This window comes from Schistocerca cancellata, chromosome 6 (assembly GCF_023864275.1).
Source record: "Schistocerca cancellata isolate TAMUIC-IGC-003103 chromosome 6, iqSchCanc2.1, whole genome shotgun sequence".
In the NCBI taxonomy this organism is placed as follows: Eukaryota; Metazoa; Arthropoda; class Insecta; order Orthoptera; family Acrididae; genus Schistocerca; species Schistocerca cancellata.
Genome location: NC_064631.1, coordinates 632,120,520 through 632,141,343, shown reverse-complemented (window position 1 = coordinate 632,141,343; position 20,824 = coordinate 632,120,520).

Sequence of the window (20,824 nt, the reverse complement as noted above, 5' to 3'; positions counted from 1 at the left end):
CGCAGTCCGGAACCGCGGGACTGCTACGGTCGCAGGTTCGAATCCAGCCTCGGGCATGGATGTGTGTGATGTCCTTAGGTTAGTTAGGTTTAAGTAGTTCTAAGTTCTAGAGGACTGATGACCACAGAAGTTAAGTCCCATAGTGCTCAGAGCCATTGGACACCACACACGTCCATGCTCGAGGCAAGATTCGAACCTGCGACCGTAGCGGTCGCGAGGTTCCGGATTGTAGCGCCTAGAACCGCTCGGCCACTCCGGCCGGCTACATGAATCGTGCAGGATTTCTTGTTAGCAGGAGATGCGGTCAGCCTGTGAAAGGGCAACCGTGCCTGGCTGCACTGTTGCCCGCAGTCGGTCAGGCTGTTGGCTGATCTATGTGGATTAGCAACTGGAAACGATGCTGTTAGACATTGCTTATAACTGCCCAATTTTTTTCTCACTGTTTCCTAGAAACACAGGTTCCAATCTATTTTATTGTTCAAAATTTCGCGGATAAAAGTGAAGTTGTAAACGATATCAGTGAATCGGTCTAAGGAAGGTGAGCACCCACATGAACTCCGCCTAACTAGCTTGGGTCCACTTAAGCGCAGAATTATGTATGTTTCTGACTACGAAAATCAGTGTTGAGAGAAACTGCAACTATGGTGATCGCATAAATTGGCAATTCTCAAATAATGTCTATCCCTTCGTAAGAGCAAATAAACTGAAAGTTCGTGGCAGATTAAAAGTGTGTGCGAGACTGAGCCTCGAACTCAGAACCTTCATCTTTCACTGCCAACAGCCCGAACGACTTTTATTATTCCTTCCATTTTTTTCGTTATTGTTGGTTGCGTTTGGCCTTGACGGACGTCACATAATACTCTTTGAAGTTCATCGTTGATCCCTTCGCTCAGTTATTTTTTATTACAGAGAACAGCCAGCTCTCTGACAGAACACGCCGTGCTTCCGTGTAGTCCGGCAGACCAGTCAAAGCTTCAGTTCCACCACTACATCGTTTCGTATCTTTCTAACTACACACAAGTTCACCTGCGAAACTTGCAAGACTAGCTCTACTAGAAGAAATGATATTGCGGGGTCATGGCTTACACACAAAAACTGGAAGATGGTTCAAGAATAAAATTTTCACTCTTCAGCATAGTGTGCACTGATATGAAACTTCGGGCAGATTAAAACATTGTGCCGGACATATCTTCAATCTGCCAGAAAGTTTCATATCAACCCTCGCTCCGCTGCAGAGTGGAACGTTCATCCCAGTAAATAAACTGTCTCTTCTTAGTAAGGACTGTAAATCACATATTAAATAAAATTAGTCAGCCCTAAAACTTCCACACAGGATCCACAGAAATCAAGTCATTTCAGTACAGGCAGTACACCAAGACTGAAACTACAAAATGTGAAACGATGACGTTTATTATTCTAATCCCATACATGCATAGCGCCATTTGGCTCCATGACTGTTACTAAATCACGTAAACACATTCTAAAGCGCTGTTAATGTCATGTACAAACATTAGATTTTGAACGCGATCACTAAAATATAGTTGCCGTTAACTGAACCGAATGTAATTTTGTTAATTTCTATTTATTGATTGTAAAGCAAGGCTTGAGAGAATTTCGACTGTTGCCGTGAGGGGCCAAGATAAAACTTACTGAACTCATGGAATCTGTATAATTTAAAACATGAACGTTGACGTTAAATTAATTATCTGTTGCAATATAGAAAGGTTCTTACAACGAAATCTCTCGAATTTACAATTACTGTTGTTGTTGTTGTGGTCTTCAGTCCTGAGACTGGTTTGATGCAGCTCTCCATGCCACTCTATCCTGTGCAAGCTTCTTCATCTCCCAGTACCTACTGCAACCTACATCCTTCAGAATCTCCTTAGTGTATTCATCTCTTGGTCTCCTTCTACTATTTTTACGCTCCATGCTGCCCTCCAATGCTAAATTTGTGATCCCTTGATGCCTCAGAACATGTCCTACCAACCGATCCCTTCTTCTGGTCAAGTTGTGCCACAAACTTCTCTTCTCCCCAATCCTATTCAATACTTCCTCATTAGTTATGTGATCTACCCATCTAATCTTCAGCATTCTTCTGTAGCACCACATTTGGAGAGCTTCTATTCTCTTCTTGTCCAAACTATTTAACGTTCATGTTTCACTTCCATACGCATAATAGCCGACCAGTGGCTGCATCGGAAGATGAGCTTCCCGCAGCGCAAATTACTGAAAAAATGCTTATTAAAAATAATTAGCCGCTGCGGCCATTTGAGGTGGCAACTATTACAAAGAAATTCATTTTGTGATAACAATAATTAGTTTATTTCAGCAGAATACAGAACAACCTACATAAAATATATGTAGCCGCTCAATGGCTGCTTTCCGCATCGCGAAACAAAAGAGTGTGGGTACCATAAAGTACGTCAGTCTTCCTCGGCCGTACATTCGCGTCTCTTAGCGATCCTTTTTTATTTTCATGGACATGTTTTAAATAAAGATGGTACTTTTAAATTATCGCTGCATATCAGTGTTTTTCAAGAACATTAACTGTATCTTTTATACTAATTATGTTCATAAAATACAGGGCGTTTCAAAAAGAAAGAGCAGATTTCAAACATTTATTTCTCAAAAACTACAAATGATAGAAACACAATTCAAACGTTTCTTGTCAGAGAAAGGTTCAAAGTTTTTCAATGGTCCGCGCAGAAGTTCCATGCAAATCCGCAGTGGCGCTGGCGTTTGTTTGTAGGAAAATGGCGACGACACCACAGGAACGATCATTTTGTGTGCTGCAATTTGCAAAGTTAGAGTCCATTGTTGGTGTGCAACGTGCATTCCGCCGTCAATTCAACAAACAGCCGCCTCGTCATAAGCAAATTTATGAGTGGCATCACAGATTCGTAGAAGATGGTTGCATCTGCAAGCGAAAAAGCACGGGTCGTCCACGCACATCGGATGAAAATGTCGAGCGTGTCCGTGCAGCTTACGAAAGGAGCCCTAGAAAATCCACGACACGGGCAAGTCACGAACTAAACATGTCTAAAACAACGGTATGGCGCGTTCTGAGTAACCGTCTGCACATGAAGCCGTACAAACTGCAGTTATTGCAAGCATTGCGTCCTGACGACCACAACAAAAGGTTCGAATTTTCAACTGCAATTCTACAGGACATGGAAGAGGACAATTTTGCCGAACGATTAATTTTTTCAGATGAATCAACGTTTCACATTTCTGGTAAAGTTAATCGGCATAACGTACGAATTTGGGCGAGTGAAACTCCGAGGGACGTTATTCAACATGAAAGAGACTCACCAAAGGTTAACGTCTTTTGTGCAATTTCGGTAAACAAAGTTTATGGACCTTTCTTTTTCATGGAGAAAACTATCACAGGAACCATTTACCTGGACATGTTAGAAAACTGGCTATTTCCTCAACTTCAGGAAGATTCAAATCACTTCATCTTCATGCAAGATGGCGCCCCACCACACTTCTCTGAACCTGTACGACGGTACCTAAATAACACCATTCCAGGACGGTGGATTGGAAGAGCAGGAGCACAAGATCAATGTCATCGTCTGTGGCCTCCCAGGTCACCAGACCTTACTCCCTGCGATTTTTATTTGTGGGGGTACATAAAGGACTGTGTTTATGTCCCACCTATGCCCGCTACTCTTCAAGAGGTACGACATCGAATTGTTGCGGCCGTGAATTCGGTAACTAAAGACCAGTTGCGTCGTGTGTGGCAAGAAATGAGATACCGGTTTGATATTTGTCGTGTAACAAATGGTGCTCATATTGAGGTACAGTTTTGATATTTGTTGTGTAACATTTGGTACTCATATTGAGTGAAGGACCGTTGGAATTGTGTTTCTATCATTTGTAGTTTTTGAGAAATAAATGTTTGAAATCTGCTCTTTCTTTTTGAAACGCCCTGTACATTAAGTGTTTACAAATAATTTTTACTTCACTGTTAACACTTCACAATATTGTTCACTCCTTACAACCAATAAAAATGTAAATATTTATGTGACGTATCGTCACATCTGGCTAGGCACCTAGTAGTTCACAGAACAACAGATGATACAGGGCTATTAATTAACAGTATAATTATATTCTTACCATATGCACCCGAATTATCGCCGTGCAGTCGGCTCTTCGCTTCCAGCAGCCGGCTACTGTCAGTGCACCGTTCGTATCGGTAGCAGTAGATCTTAACCAGTTAGAGCATTCTGTAGCGTTTTCAACTCGGTCCTTGAGCCCGGCAGGTTTTTTATCTCTGAGCAGATGCAGATGTTTCATTCAACATAACCCTGGAACAACAGTAGATCGAGAGGTTAGCAATCAGAAATAAATCAGGACATTACGAGTTTCTACTAAAAAAAAAATGGAAAAAGATACGGCATACTGTACGTTGTGTTGTTGTGGTCTTCAGTCCTGAGACTGGTTTGATGCAGCTCTCCATGCCACTCTACCTTGTGCAAGCTTCTTCATCTCCCAGTACCTACTGCAGCCGACATCCTTCTGAATCTGCTTAGTGTATTCATCTCTTGGTCTCCCTCTACGAGTTGTACCCTCCACGCTGCCCTCCAATAATAAATTGGTGATGCCTTGATGCCTCAGAACATGTCCTACCAACCGGTCGCTTCTTCTAGTCAAGTTGTGCCACAAACTCCTCTTCTCCCCAATTCTGTTTAGTACCTCCTCATTAGTTATGTGATCTACTCATCTAATCTTCAGCATTCTTCTGTAGCAACACATTTTGAAAGCTTCTATTCTCTTCTTGTCCAAACTATTTGTCGGCCATGTTTCACTTCCATACATGGCTACTCTCCATACAAATACTTTCAGAAACGACTTCCTGTCACTTAAATCAATACTCGACGTTAACAAATTCCTCTTCTTCAGAAACGCTTTCTTTGCCATTGCGAGTCTACATTTTATATCGTCTCTACTTCGTCCATCATCAGTTATTTTGCACCCAAATAGTAAACTCCTTCACTACTTTGAGTGTCTCATTTCCTAATCTAATATCCTGAGCATCACCCGATTTAATTCGACTACATTCCATTATCCTCGTTTTGCTTTTGTTGATGTTCATCTTGTACCCTCCTCTCAAGACACTGTCCATTCTGTTCAACTGCTCTTCCAAGTCCTTTGCTGTCTCTGACAGAATTACAATGTCATCGGCAGACCTCAAAGTTTTAATACTTACTCCGAAGTTTCCTTTTGTTTACTTTTCTGGTTGCTGAATGTATTGATTGAATAGCATCGGGGTGTGGCTAGAACCCTCTCTCACTCCCTTCCCAACCACTGCTTCCCTTTCACGTCCCTCGACTCTTATAACAACCATCTGGTTTCTGTACAAATTGTAAATAGCCTTTCGCTCCTTGTATTTTACCCCTGCCACCTTCAGTATTTGAAAGAGAATATTCCAGTCAACATTGTCAAAAGCTTTCTCTCAGGCTACAAATGCTAGAAACGTAGGTTTGCCTTTCCTTAATCTTTCTTCTAAGATAAATCGTAGGGTCAGTATTGTCTCACGTGTTCCAACATTTCTACGGAATCCCAACTGATCTTCCCCGAGGTCAGCTTCTACTAGTTTTTCCATTCGTCTGTAAAGAATTTGCGTTATTATTTTGGAGCTGTGACTTATTAAACTGATAGTCCGGTAATTTTCACATCTGTCAACATCTGCTTTCTTTGGGATTAGAATGTACAGAACGTAATTTTAAGTGTTGATACAGACGTACTTAGGTGCTAAATGAACGTTTCGTTGTGTTTCCTTTCGAACTGTTACCTAATAGTTGTAATGCGTCACGCATAGTTCAGTTCTGTAAGCGGAAGAGGATCAATCAAACATCTGACTGAAAAGCGTCGCAGAACGAAACAGTACGTTTTTAGATATGGGTTCATATTCAACATACTATATACTCACGCCCCTCTACAATTTGCAGAAGTTTGTTACGGGAATTTCTGTACGTATAGCCTACATCTCGATTCTTCAGTTCCCTTTCGGCACCATTCGATCGATCATCGGCGCTTTGAAAAGCATTTGTCGCAGCAGAGTCAACACCTCAGAGGTACAGCTGTGACGCGGAGTACGGCGCCGGGGACAGATGTCGGCGGGCCGGCGAGCTAGCCGGCTGCAGCCGCGGGCTCCCGCCATGTTTTCTGGGTGGGTGGAGGCGCGTCAGCTAACCGAGGCGAGAGACGCACACAAAGGCGGTGCGCATTAACCACGGCAGGCACGTAGCGCCGCCTCCAGGGGCCCACAATGGTTGCACCGCCGCCCCCGCCCCCGCCCCCCATCCCCAACCAAGGGGACGGGATGAGCCACGGGGGAAGGAGCAAGCGCTGCACAGCGCGGGGAAGATTTTTATCCATTCAGACGTCTGCCGAGGCTGAGATCCATCTATATCGGCTGAAGGCGTCCTCCAACTCTCGGCTGCGGAGTTGTCGCCGCGAGAGGAAGGGCAGGGGCTCCGCGAAAGCTGGGGACGCGAGGGCGGAATGTGGGCGCACAATGGCGCCTGAGTTGTAGACACGCATAGCTCAGCCGCCAACGACGCTCATCTTTCGCCGAACAATGGTGCGCCGGCAGTATTCGTCACGTCACTTCTTTTACTTCCTTCCCTCCTCTGCCATTTCTTAGTGCTTATCCTCCCCTCCCCTCCAACCACCCACCGTATATACTCGTGAACTGTGAATGCCTCTCGACACAAGCTACGTGTAAGTCACCCATCTCACGTTCGCTAGCTGTTCCCGAGAAGAGGGATTCTAGAAGGTGCAATGCACGATGGAATATGATACTCTTTGAACCGAGGCTACTTCTAGTATACCTTTCCCGAATGTAGCTTCCTGAACACTACAAAATTAACTCATGTGTGTAGAGGAGTTGAATATTCTTTTATACTGTGGGCACTTCACCAAAACCTCTAGCACCTTCCGTACAGTCTCTCAGGAATATCTATCGAACATTTTTCGCTCCATTTTCGAAAGGTTATTCGTCAATTGCGCTACAAATAAATGTTTGTTATGACAAAGCTGAATTCATCAACGTAAATGTGATACAAACCATAGAAACCTTTCTTCTTCTGTGTAATATGCTTTATTTTCGAGTAAAACTATTATTACGTCACTGAACGCAAGACCTATTGGCATTAACGTCTGGCGGACCTAGTGATTCGAAGCACACTAAGTCGTCCATCTACGATCACAAATTATCACAGTAACAACGACAGAGGTTCAATGAGGTCTGAAAAGTAAACATAAAATCATGGTATCTAGATTATACCAAGTTAGACATACGCATTAAAATAAGAAGAGCAGTGCCGTTCCAGCTTGCTCTACCTGAATGTTCGCATCTACTATTGCAGTTACCTGTTTGCAGAATGAGATTTTCACTCTGCAGCGGAGTGTGCGCTGATATGAAACTTCCTGGCAGATTAAAACTATGTGCCGGACCGAGACTCGAACTCGGGACCTTTGCCTTTCGTGGGCAAGTGCTCTACCGATTTTTTTGTTTTTTTATTTTTTTCGGGCAAATGCTCTTCCAACTTTTTTAAATTTTTTTGCGGGCTAGTGCTCTACGAACTTTTTTTACTTTTTTTAACTTGCAGGTAAGTAGAAAACAAATAAAAACCTCTTGTGTATGAAAATAAAAGAAGACGTTCGTCATAAAATAACGTAATATCCTTTGAAAACGTAAAACGTGAAAGGTAGCTATATTTCCGCAACGGCCTTCTTTTTTTATTTTTTATTTTATTTTATTCTTTTATTAACGTAATGAGTATAGAGTCTCACCATCAGCAGCCACCCAAATTCTTTTTTTTTTTTGGGGGGGGGGGGGGGTTCATGGTATGGGTTCCTGTAATCATGTCCTAGTTCATGAACCACGGGCAACGTATGAGTGGCCAATTAAGTGGTCCCGACAGTCGGGATACCAGTTACTTTGGAATAAGGCTGGGCATCTCGGACATATTCTGAGTCGTGGTCACCTTTGTGCTCATACGGCGAAGACTACCAAATCCACCGGTTAGTCCCTCAGCCTTTAGGGGTAAAACCCAATCGGACTCGGGGCAAGTAAGGCTAGCAACCTGCTTCCCTGGTACTTTAAATATGATGCTGGCTACAATCAGAGCAAAATGCCTCGGACCTTTGGAGGTGACGGAGTCCCACCTCTAACTGACAAACCATGGGCCTCCTAAGATACGACTTGGCAAACAAATGGTAATGAGATGGGGAGCTGTTAATATCAATGGGGGCTACTCTGGGAAGAAGGTAGAGCTGGCGGAGGCTGCAAGTAAAATGGGGCTGGACGTTTTAGCTGTTAGTGACATTCGGGTAAGGGGAGAGAAAGAAGAGGAAGTGGGAGATTACAAGGTCTACCTGTCAGGAGTCAATGAAGGAATAGCACAATGGGGTGTAGGGCTTTACATCAGGAAAGAAATGGAACCCAGCGTAGTTGCAATAAGGTAAGTAAACGAACGACTGATGTGGATAGATTTGACAGTGTCTAGCAAGAAAATTAGGATTGTGTCAGTAGAGTCGCATTGTGAAGGGACAGATCAAGATAAGATGGATAGTTTTTATGAGGTAGTGATGTAGTTGTTAGAGTAAAGGACAAGGACAGTGTTCTGCTCATGGGTGATTTTAACGCCAGGATTGGAAATCGAACAGAAGGGTGTGAAAAGGTTATGTGTAAATTTGGAGAGGATATGGAGGCCAACAGGAACGGGAAACAACTCTTGGATTTCTGTGCCAGTATGGGCTTAGTAATCACAAACTCCTTTTTTAAACATAAGAACATTCACCGGTATACTTGGGAAGGCAGGGGAACCAGATCTGTCATTGACTATATAATAACAGATCAGGAATTCAGGAAGGCTGTGAGGGACACACGTGTACTCAGGGGATTCTTTGATGACACTGATCGTGGTTTTATACACTGTATGTTTAGAACGGCGACGAAGTCTCCTATAAGGCATCGTGGCGGCGTTCAATGCAGTTGCCTGTGCAGCAGCAGCAGCGCGACTGAGCCTCTGCTCGGCTCTCGCTCGCTTATATAGTATATGCAGTACGCTGGACTTACAAAATTTCACAGTGCCAGCGGATCGTTATCCCGGACGCGCGCACTAGTCGCTTTAGGTGCGCGCATCCGCTGGCGCGCCCCCACGATTGCGTAAGGCGGCCGCGGACGAGGGAGGTCAACAAGGTCAAGTGATAAGAGTGATGTAAACAAAACTGTTGCATCCTTGAGCCCCCGTTTCGTGATGTACTCCTTGGAATTAATGGCTAACGCTACAGATAACTTTGCATAAAACATAACACGGCCCTACCGGAGATATCGACCTCGTCGTCGCACAACAGTGTACAAATATATAGAAAATATCGAACTAACAACAACAGGCGACAAGAAGAACCGCATCCCAGTGAAGAGTGTCGCCGCCACCGCTCTCGTTGATGGACCATGTGTGTTTTTTGGATGTACCCGTAATTTTAGTTTGGACATAAACGATACCTTCTCTCATCGTAATGGATGGTTGACAGTTGCCATTGTAAGAGGAGGTAGTGGAGTTCCAAGTGTACCTGGACTTGAAAGTTTTAATGATAGAGATATAATTTCCTTTCGTACTTACCATATGTTTGAAATTGCTAATAAAGACTTTGGTAAATCTGGTTACGACTCTACGTGAAATCTGCAGTGAAATTGGGATTGTGACATCGAGAGTGCAGGAGGTCAGGTCCATATGTAAGAGGATAAGAGTGGAGAAACTTCAGGATATCAGGCACAAGTACATAACAGCGATCTCAGAAAGGTACCAGTTAGTTGAATGTAGTCAATTACAGTCATTGGAAAAGGAATGGACAAGGTACAGGGACACAGTACTAGAAGTGGCTGAAGAATGTCTTGGAACAGTAGTGTGTAAAAGTAGGAGGAAGCAAACAGCTTGGTGGAATGACACAGTCAAGGCAGCCTGCAAAAGGAAAAAGAAGGCGTATCAGAAATGGCTACATACTAGAACTCAGGTAGACAGAGAAAGTTATGTTGAGGAAAGAAACAAAGCCAAACAGATAATTACAGCATCCAAGAAGAAATATTGGGAAGACTTTGGAAACAGGTTGGAGACTATGGGTCAAGCTGTTGGAAAACCATTCTGGAGTGTAATTAGCAGTCTTCGAAAGGGAGGTAAGAAGGAAATGACAAGTATTCTGGACAGTTCAGGAAAACTGCTGGTGAATCCTGTGGATGCCTTGGGCAGGTGGAGGGAATATTTTGAAGAGCTGCTCAATGTAGGTGAAAAAGCGATCAGTAATGTTTCAGATTTCGAGGTAGAATGGGATAAGAATGATGGAAATAGGATCACATTTGGGGAAGTGGGTAAGATGGTCAATAGATTGCAGTGCTATAAAGCAGCTGGGGTGGATGAAATTAAGTCAGAACCCATCAAATACAGTGAAATGTCAGGTCTTAAATGGCTACACAGGGTAACTGAAATGGCCTGGAAGTCTGGAAAGGTTCCATCAGACTGGACGGAAGCAGTAATCACACCAATCTTTAAACATGGAAACAGAAAAGATTGTAACAACTACCGAGGTAACTCTTTAATTAGCGTTGTGGGTAAAATATTCTGAGGTATTGTTGAAAGGAAAGTGCGAGTATTAGTTGAGGACCAATTGGATGAAAATCAGTGTGGGTTTAGGCCTCTTAGAGGTTGTCAGGACCAGATCTTTAGCTTACGGCAAATAATGGAGAAGTGTTATGAGTGGAACAGGGAATTGTATCTATGCTTTATAGATCTAGAAAAGGCATATGACCGGGTTCCTAGGAGGAAGTTATTGTCTGTTCTACAAGATTATGGAATAGGAGGCAAACTTTTGCAAGCAATTAAAGGTCTTTACATGGATAGTCTGGCAGCAGTTAGAGTTGACGATAAATTGAGTTCATGATTCAGAGTAGTTTCAGGGGTAAGACAAGGCTGCAACCTGTCTCCACTGTTGTTCATATTATTTATGAATCATATGTTGAAAACAATAGACTGGCTGGGTGAGATTAAGATATGTAAACACAAAATAAGCAGTCTTGCATACGCGGATGACTTAGTTGTGATGGCAGATTCGATTGAAAGTTTGCAAAGTAATATTTCAGAGCTAGATCACAAATGTAAGGACTATGGTATAAAGATTATCATCTCCAAAACGAAAGTAATGTCAGTGGGAAAGAAATATAAACGGATTGAGTGCCAAATAGGAGGAACAAAGTTAGAACAGGTGGACGGTTTCAAGTACTTAGGATGCATATTCTCATAGGATGGCAACATAGTGAAAGAACTGGAAGCGAGGTGTACCAAAACTAATGCAGTGAGCGCTCAGCTACGATCTACTCTCTTCTGCAAGAAGGAAGTCAGTACCAAGACTAAGTTATCTGTGCACCGTTCAATCTTTCGACCAACTTTGTTGTATGGGAGCGAAAGCTGGGTGGATTCAGGTTACCTTATCAACATGGTTGAGGTTACGGATATGAAAGTAGCTAGGATGATTGCAGTTACTAGTAGATGGGAACAATGGCAGGAGGGTGTCCACAATGAGGAAATCAAAGAAAAATTGGGAATAAACTCTATAGATGTAGCAGTCAGGGAGAACAGGCTTAGATGGTGGGGTCATGTTACACGCATGGGTGAAGCAAGGCTACCCAAGAGACTCATGGGTTCAGCAGTAGAGGGTAGGAGGAGTCGGGGCAGACAAAGGAGAAGGTAGCTGGATTCGGTTAAGAATGATTTTGAAGTAATAGGTTTAACATCAGAAGAGGCACCAATGTTAGCACTGAATAGGTGATCATGGAGGAATTTTATAAGGGGGGCTATGCTCCAGACTGAACGCTGAAAGGCATAATCAGTCTTAAATGATGATGATGATGATGATGATGATGATTTTGGTGGGGGGGGGGGGGAACACAGGATAAATGGAACAAATAGGCCGCAGATAGAGTTCAAAAATGGTTCAAATGGCTCTGAGCACTATGGGACCTAACATCTATGGCCATCAGCCCCCTAGAACTTAGAACTACTTAAACCTAACTAACCTAAGGACATCACACAACAGCCAGTCGTCACGAGGCAGAGATTATCCCTGACCCCGCTGGGAATCGAACCCGGGAACCTGGGCGCTGGAAGCGAGAATGCTACCGCACGACCACTACCAGCGGACCCCAGATAGAGGGCTATGCGTGAAAAGGATAAACATGTGTAAGGAAAAAAAATTAGAAGAGGAGGAGAAAAGAGAAGTGAAATAAAATAGGAACACTTTCGGCGCCATGCTCCACTTTGGCGCGCCATCAGAACAATTTGCATTCTATCATTGTCCATTAAAGGGGAACGTGGGATCGTTCAGTCTTGGCTGGCAGGGGTCGTTGAGATTCCAGCTTTGAGGCGGGTCGGTGGAAATACTCTGTAAATACACTCCTGGAAATGGAAAAAAGAACACATTGACACCGGTGTGTCAGACCCACCATACTTGCTCCGGACACTGCGAGAGGGCTGTACAAGCAATGATCACACGCACGGCACAGCGGACACACCAGGAACCGCGGTGTTGGCCGTCGAATGGCGCTATCTGCGCAGCATTTGTGCACCGCCGCCGTCAGTGTCAGCCAGTTTGCCGTGGCATACGGAGCTCCATCGCAGTCTTTAACACTGGTAGCATGCCGCGACAGCGTGGACGTGAACCGTATGTGCAGTTGACGGACTTTCAGCGAGGGCGTATAGTGGGCATGCGGGAGGCCGGGTGGACGTACCGCTGAATTGCTCCACACGTGGGGCGTGAGGTCTCCACAGTACATCGATGTTGTCGCCAGTGGTCGGCGGAAGGTGCACGTGCCCGTCGACCTGGGACCGGACCGCAGCGACGCACGGATGCACGCCAAGACCGTAGGATCCTACGCAGTGCCGTAGGGGACCGCACCGCCACTTCCCAGCAAATTAGGGACACTGTTGCTCCTGGGGTATCGGCGAGGACCATTCGCAACCGTCTTCATGAATCTGGGCTACGGTCCCGCACACCGTTAGGCCGTCTTCCGCTCACGCCCCAACATCGTGCAGCCCGCCTCCAGTGGTGTCGCGACAGGCGTGAATGGAGGGACGAATGGAGACGTGTCGTCTTCAGCGATGAGAGTCGCTTCTGCCTTGGTGCCAATGATGGTCGTATGCGTGTTTGGCGCCGTGCAGGTGAGCGCCACAATCAGGACTGCATACGACCGAGGCACACAGGGCCAACACCTGGCATCATGGTGTGGGGAGCGATCTCCTACACTGGCCGTACACCACTGGTGATCGTCGAGGGGACACTGAATAGTGCACGGTACATCCAAACCGTCATCGAACCCATCGTTCTACCATTCCTAGACCGGCAAGGGAACTTGCTGTTCCAACAGGACAATGCACGTCCGCATGTATCCCGTGCCACCCAACGTGCTCTAGAAGGTGTAAGTCAACTACCCTGGCCAGCAAGATCTCCGGATCTGTCCCCCATTGAGCATGTTTGGGACTGGATGAAGCGTCGTCGCACGCGGTCTGCACGTCCAGCACGAACGCTGGTCCAACTGAGGCGCCAGGTGGAAATGGCATGGCAAGCCGTTCCACAGGACTACATCCAGCATCTCTACGATCGTCTCCATGGGAGAATAGCAGCCTGCATTGCTGCGAAAGGTGGATATACACTGTACTAGTGCCGACATTGTGCATGCTCTGTTGCCTGTGTCTATGTGCCTGTGGTTCTGTCAGTGTGATCATGTGATGTATCTGACCCCAGGAATGTGTCAATAAAGTTTCCCCTTCCTGGGACAATGAATTCACGGTGATCTTATTTCAATTTCTAGGAGTGTAGTTCGCGAAAGTGGCCCGATAGTTTCGATGTCGGCGAAGGGTGTCGTGATGTAGTTGGAGGCGTGTCCAAAAGTCCGCCGGATCGACGATGTCGTCCCGGAAGAGGTAGTTGACAGCCATGCCACTGATCCATGTGAAGGCGTGCCACTTAGCCGATGGAAAGTAGGTCGTGTCGGGATGTATCATCATGATAGGAGGATCGTGATGTGGTGGTACTCGGAGGTAGAAAGCCACAATCTTCTGTACGAAGATCCAGACCGCTGCTGCTGGCCCACACTCAAAACGATGTAAATCTGTATCTTCGACATTTCACTTGAGGCACAGGGGTGAGTTCACCAGTGCGATGCGATGCAGTATCTCTCTTGTAGTATACTTGCCGTATATAATAATCTGTAAATAGTGGCCCGAAAGTGGCCCGATAGTGTCGATGTCGGCGAAGGGTGTGGTGATGTACTTGGAGGCGTGTCCAAAAGTCCGCCGGATCGACGATGTCGTCCTGGAAGAGGTAGTTGACAGCCATGCCACTCATCCATGTGATGGCCTGCCACTTAGGCGATAGAAAGTTGGTCGTGTCGGGATGTATCAACATGATAGGAGAAACGTCATTTGGTGGTACTCGGTGGTAGAAAGCCACAATCTTCTGTACGAGGGTCCAGACAGCTGCTGCTGGCCCACACTCAAAACGATGTAAATCTGTATCTTCGACATTGCACATGAGGCACAGGGGTGAGTTCACCAGTGCGATGCGATGCAGTTTCTGTCTTGTAGTATACTTGCCGTTGACGAGAAGGTACCACATAGAGGTGGTGTCAGTGGTGTAATATGGTTGGTAGATCGTTTTCTAAACTGTAGCCCATGAAACCTGGGGGTGACGTGTTTCGACGGGGTTGCGGGGTTGAAACTTTCGGAGAAGGCAATAGAGGTCGCGGGTGGTCGTCTTCCTGGTCCTACCGACTGAGCTACCCAAGCACGATTCACGCCCCCTCCTCACAGCTTTACTTCTGCCAGTACCTGTCTCCTGCCTTCCAAACTTAACAGAAGCTCTCCTGCGAACCTTGCAGAACTAGCACTCCTGAGAGAAAGGATATTGCAGAGACATGGCTTAGCCACAGCCTGGGGGATGTTTCCAGAATGAGATTTCCACTCAGCAGCGGAGTGTGCGCTGATATGAAACTTCCTGGCAGATTAAAACTGTGTGCCGGACCGAGACTCGCACTCGGGACCCGTGTCGGGATGTATCAATCTGCCAAGAAGTTTCGTAGTTACATGTTTCCTGAAAAATCGTGTTACTTATAAAACAGTACACATTCCAGAGACGACCAAAAGTGTCGATCAACAACAGCTCCACAACGTAAGGAGTGGTTCAAACATTACGTCTAAGTAAGCGCGTATGTCTCTGCTCCTGTTGCCCTGCTAACACAATATGCTTCATTCTAATATGTAACGGCTACGATTTACTACCGGAAACACTACAGATCAATAAGCAGAGGTAAGCCAGTTTGGTTTTCAATAAGCAAACTCCTACTTATTTCCCTCACTGTTCAATTCCGATGTGTTGAAGCATATACTAGATTTTAAAAATTGTTAACGATTGTGTCGTTTTAGTCTTGCACATAAACTGCACTTAACACTAATTTCATAGGATAAAATACCCTACATTCTCCAGAGCCTAATGCTTCTGCCTGTTCTGTGGTTATTTCACTTTCTGCACCGATACACGCCGATAGTATCCTAAAATGCCGTAAACCAGTTCGTGAACGAATACAAGTCGTTGATGAACATCAACGGTGTTTTTCTGTCTTTTAGTTAAAGAACTATCCTGAGGAACAGACTTACACTTGAGATGTGGTATAGTATATTGAGAAGTGTTTCTACTGAATGCCTGTCCTAGAACAGTTTTTCGTCAGTATGAAGAAGACAAGGTAAAATACTTAAGGTTTACTAAATCAGTCTACCATTCACTTCTTTTTTGGCTCCGGATTATAGAACATTAAAACTCCGTCCGAACAGGCCTTGAAGGCCCAATGTCATCGACCTCAATCCTAAGGCGTCAATGCATGGGGATACAGAGGAGCATATGGTCAGCACACCGCTCTCCAGACCGTTGTTTGTCTTCGTGAGCGGAGCCGCTACTTGTCACTGAAGTAGCTGCTCAGTTGGACTCACAAGGGCTGAGTGAAGCTCGCTTACCAACTGCACTCGGCAGACCGGGACGGTTACACACCCAAGTAGTAGCCAGGTGCGACGGCGCTTAGCTTCGGTTACCTGACGGGAATCAGTGTTACCACTGTGACAAAGCGATTGGGAACAATGGAACATAACTGCTGGTTATTTCACAGAACGATTTGGAGACTACGCGTTCTAACATCAAAGGCCAACTTTGTTATTAAATTAATTAGGGACACGGTAATTGCGCAGATATTCTCTTCCTCTCTTGCTGCCCATGAAGTTGGTTATATATTGTACGTTCTCTATCTCTTGCACCTATCTGACGTATATTTCTCATCGCTAGACTTGATCTCAGACTTCCCCATTATGTCTCCAACACTTCATTTGAGAGGTGGATGAAACTGAAGGCCATAAATGAGCAGGAGGATTTCAAGACAATTACTCTTTGTACAAAGAATTTTTGATCATTAGACCGACTATTTAGAAAAGAATTATACAGAACATCTATGAACAGTTCTGGCCCAAACCAGAAATGTGACAGAACTGTGCCACCTTTGAATTATTACGACTTACGTATTACACCAACGTATCACCATGTGTCACCTGTATTTTGAAGACAGAAAGTAATCCTTTCCTCGACATGCTAATTCCAAGTACATTTACATCATCGAGCAGAATCCAAACAGATGATCTTGATTTGCATGTGGCCAAATAAATAAACACTTGTAGATGACTCACAACGAGACAGATGTCACATATACGTACCTTCAGAACGGGCCGACAGTCTATATGAACCACGTACTCTGCCGCTGCTGGGGTGGCTTGTGTGACTCAGCAAGGCAGATAGCTGTACCGTGTGTCTAGGGGTAGCGTCTTTGCTTCATAATCAAAACATTTCTTGATCCCTGGTTCCAATTCCGCCGCTGCTTAATATTTGATTAATAATCAGCATTGGCGGCTGAAGACTTCAGGCAAAAGAAGTCTCCCTCATTCTGCCAACGGCCTTGTCAAAGAGGGCGGAGGAAGCGGAGAGGGACCCGAGTTTTAATCTGCCAGGAAGTTTCGTAGTCACATGTTTCCTGGAAAATTGTGTTACTTATAAAACAGTACACATTCCAGAGATGACCAGAAATGTCGATCAACAACAGCTCCACAACGTAAGGAGTGGTTCAAACATTACGTCTAAGTGAGCGCGTATGTCTCTGCCCCTGTTGCCCTGCTAATACAATATGCTTCATTCTAATATGTAACGGCTACGATTTCACTACCGGAAACACTACAGATCAGTAAGCAGAGGTAAGCCAGTTTTGTTTTCAATAAACTAACTCCTACTTCTTTCCCTCACTGTTCAATTCCGATGTGTTTAAGCATATACTAGATTTTAAAAATTGTTAACGATTGTGTGGTTTTAGTCTTGCACATAAACTGCACTTAACACTAATTTCATAGGATAAAATACCCTAAATTCTTCAGAGCCTAATGCTTCTGCCTGTTCTGTGGTTATTTCACTTTCTGCACCGATACACGCCGATAGTATCCTAAAATGCCGTAAACTAGTTCGTGAACGAATACAAGTCGTTGATGAACATCAACGGTGTTTTTCTGTCTTTTAGTTAAAGAACTATCCTGAGGAACAGACTTATACTTGAGATGTGGTATAGTATATTGAGAAGTGCCTGTCCTAGATTAGTTTCTCGTCAGTATGAAGAAGACAAGGTTAAATATTTGAGGTTTACTAAATCTGTCTACCATTCACTTCTTTTGTGGCTCCGGATTATAGAACATCAACACTACGTCCGAACAGGCCTTGAAGGCCCAATGTCATCGACCTCAATCCAAAGGCGTCAATGTATGGGGATACAGAGGAGCATATGGCCAGCACACCGCTCTCCCGAACGTTGTTTGTCTTCGTGAGCGGAGCCGCTACTTGTCACTGAAGTAGCTGCTCAGTTGGACTCACAAGGGCTGAGTGAAGCTCGCTTACCAACTGCACTCGGCAGACCGGGACGGTTACACACGCAAGTGGTCGCCAGGTCCGACGGCGCTTAGCTTCGGTTACCTGACGGGAGTCAGTGTTACCACTGTGACAAAGCGATTGGGAACAATGGAACATAACTGCTGGTTATTTCACAGAACGATTTGGAGACTACGCGTTCTAACATCAAAAACAAACTTTGTAATTAAATTAATTAGGGACACGGTAATTGCGCAGATATTCTCTTCCTCTCTTGCTGCCCATGAAGTTGGTTATCCATTGTACGTTCTCTATCTCTTGCACCTATCTGACGTATATTTCTCATCGCTAGACTTGATCTCAGACTTCCCCATTATGTCACCAACACTTCATTTGAGAGGTGGATGAAACCGAAGGCCTTAAATGAGCAGGGGGATTTCAGGATAATTACTCTTTGTACAAAGAATTTTTGAACATTATATCGACTATTTAGAAAAAAATTATACAGAACATCTATGAACAGTTCTGTCACAAAACCAGATATGTTACAGATTTTGCCACCTTTGAATTATTACGACTTACGTATTACACCAACGTATCACCATGTGTCACCTGTATTTTGAAGACAGAAAATAATCCGTTCCTCTACATGCTAATTCCAAGTACATTTACATCATCGAGCAGAATCCAAACAGATGATCTTGATTTGCATCTGGCCAAATAAACAAACACTTGTAGATGTCTCACAACGAGACAAATGTCACATATACGTACCTTCAGAACGGGCCGTCAGTCTATATGAACCACTTATTCTGCCGTTGCTGGGGTGGCTTGTGTGACTCAGCAACGCAGGTAGCTGTAGCGTATGTCTAGGGGTAGCTTCTTTGATTCAATAATCAAAACATTTCTCGATCCCTGGTTCCATTTCCACCGCTGCTTAATATTTGATTAATAATCGGCATTGACGGCCGAAGACTTCCGGCAAAAGAAGTCTCCCTCATTCTGCCAACGGCCTTGTCAAAGAGTGCGGAGGAAGCGGACAGAGGATCAGGGCTCTCTCTTGCCCTTGGGGTGGAAAACTTCCCGTAAAAGGTGGAAGAATCAGCAGTGATCAACGTGATCAACGGCGTGAGGGTGCATAAGCAATGGAAACTACTGCATTACGAGGTGCATTCAAGTTCTAAGGCCTCCGAATTTTTTTCTCCGGACTGGAAAGAGATAGAAACATGCGCACTGCTTTAAAATGACGCCGCGTTCATTGTCAATACGTCCCAGAGATGGCAGCACCGTACGGCAGAGGGAATTTTACCGCCAGCGGCGAGAATGAGAACTGTTTTAGGTACTTAAAAGGGCGACGTTTTCCTTACTTGAACAGCGCGCAATCATTCGTTTTCTGAATTTGCGTGGTGTGAAACCAACTGAAATTCATCAACAGTTGAAGAAGACATGTGGTGATGGAGTTATGGATGTGTCCGAAGTACGTTCGTGGGTGCGACAGTTTAATGAAGGCTGAACATCGTGTGACAACAAACCGAAACAACCTCGGGCTCGCACAAGCCTGTCTGACGACATGATCGAGAAAGTGGAGAGAATTGTTTTGGGGGATCGCCGAATGATTGTTGAACAGATCGCCTCCAGAGTTGGAGTTTCTGTGGGTTCTGTGCACACAATCTTGTATGACGACCTGAAAATGCGAACAGTGTCATCCAGGTGGGTGCCACGAATGCTGACGGATGACCACATGGCGGCCCGTGTGGCATTTGCCAAGCAATGTTGACGTGCAACGACAGCATGAATGGGACTTCCTTTTCGTCGGTTGTGACAATGATGAGACGTGGATGCCATTTTTCAATCCAGAAACAAAGCGCCAGTCAGCTCAATGAAAAAACACAGATTCACCGCCACCAAAAAAATTTCGGGTAACCGCCAATGCTCAAAAAATGATGGTGTCAATGTTCTGGGACAGCGAGGGCGTAATCCTTACCCATTGCGTTCCAAAGGGCACTACGGTAACAGGTGCATCCTACGAAAATGTTTTGAAGAACAAATTCCTTCCTGCACTGCAACAAAAACGTCCGGGAAGGGCTTCGCGTGTGCTGTTTCACCAAGACAACGCACTCGCACATCGAGCTAACGTTACGCAACAGTTTCTTCGTGATAACAACTTTGAAGTGATTACTCTTGCTCCCTACTCACTTCACCTGGCTCCTAGTGACTTTTGGCTTTTTCAAACAATGAAAAACACTCTCTGTGGCCGCACATTCACCAGCCGTGCTGCTATTGAATCAGCGATTTTCCAGTGGTCAAAACAAACCCCTAAAGAAGTCTTCGCCGCTGCCATGGATTCATGGCGTCAGCGGGTGAAAAATGTATACGTCTGCAGGGCGAATACGTCGAGAAGTAACGCCAGTTTCATCGATTTCGGGTGAGTAGTTAATTAGAAAAAAAATCGGAGGCCTTAGAACTTGAATGCACCTCGTAGAGACACGTAGCGAGTATCCACAGGACATGTGGCCTGTTTTCGAAGATGTGTCATGATGATCTCTCCATTGGCAAAGTATTTCGGAATAGTCCCCCTTTCGGACCTCTGGGAAGCGACTGCGAAGAGGGAGGTTGCCATGAGGAAAAGATTCAACGGAAGGATAACATTCTACGAGTCGGGGCCTGGAATGTCAGATGCTTGAACATGGTAGGAAAACTAGAAAATCTGAAAAGGGAAATGCAAAAGCTCAATCTAAATATAGTAGGGGTCAGTGAGCTGAAGTGGAAAGAAGACAAGGATTTCTGAACAGATCAGTATAGGGTAATATCAAAAGTAGCA